Below are 557 nucleotides of genomic sequence, written 5' to 3' on the forward strand. Positions count from 1 at the left end.
ATACTTATTAAATGATAAATTTTCTTCTTATGTGCTCTGTATCTATTCCCATTGTTTTTTGATTGGTTATTGCTCTTATATAGGAAAATTAAGCTACATATACACACCCACTCTCATATATTTGCAGGATTGAGACACTGTGTTGAGGACCTTAAGAGCTATTTGGGAGGTGTTTACCTTTTCTTAAGCCCTTTACTTGCACTATCACTTTTAATCTTCAGTTCAAATCTGCAAAATATATATTATTTCCCCTTATCAGGTGAAGAAACTGATGCTCATTAAAACAAAATAACTTTCCAAAGATTCTATCGTATAAATGATGCTGCTCGGACAAAACCCAGGCTTATTGGTTTTTAAAGCCTCTTTTCCTTCTGTTGCTATTATCATTTATTTCTATTACCTATTACTGCTTCTAGTTGTCTTACATTTGAGCTTTTAAAACATTACCATCATAGGCATGTGAAATTACTTTTGTATATTGTATTTTATTAAACAAATTTTTCTTCCATGAAATGTTACATTATTTGAACTTTCAAAACCATGTAAACAATGGTGCA

The sequence above is a fragment of the Propithecus coquereli genome, unplaced genomic scaffold (assembly GCF_000956105.1).
Source record: "Propithecus coquereli isolate 6110/MARCELLA unplaced genomic scaffold, Pcoq_1.0 Scaffold542, whole genome shotgun sequence".
In the NCBI taxonomy this organism is placed as follows: domain Eukaryota; kingdom Metazoa; phylum Chordata; class Mammalia; order Primates; family Indriidae; genus Propithecus; species Propithecus coquereli.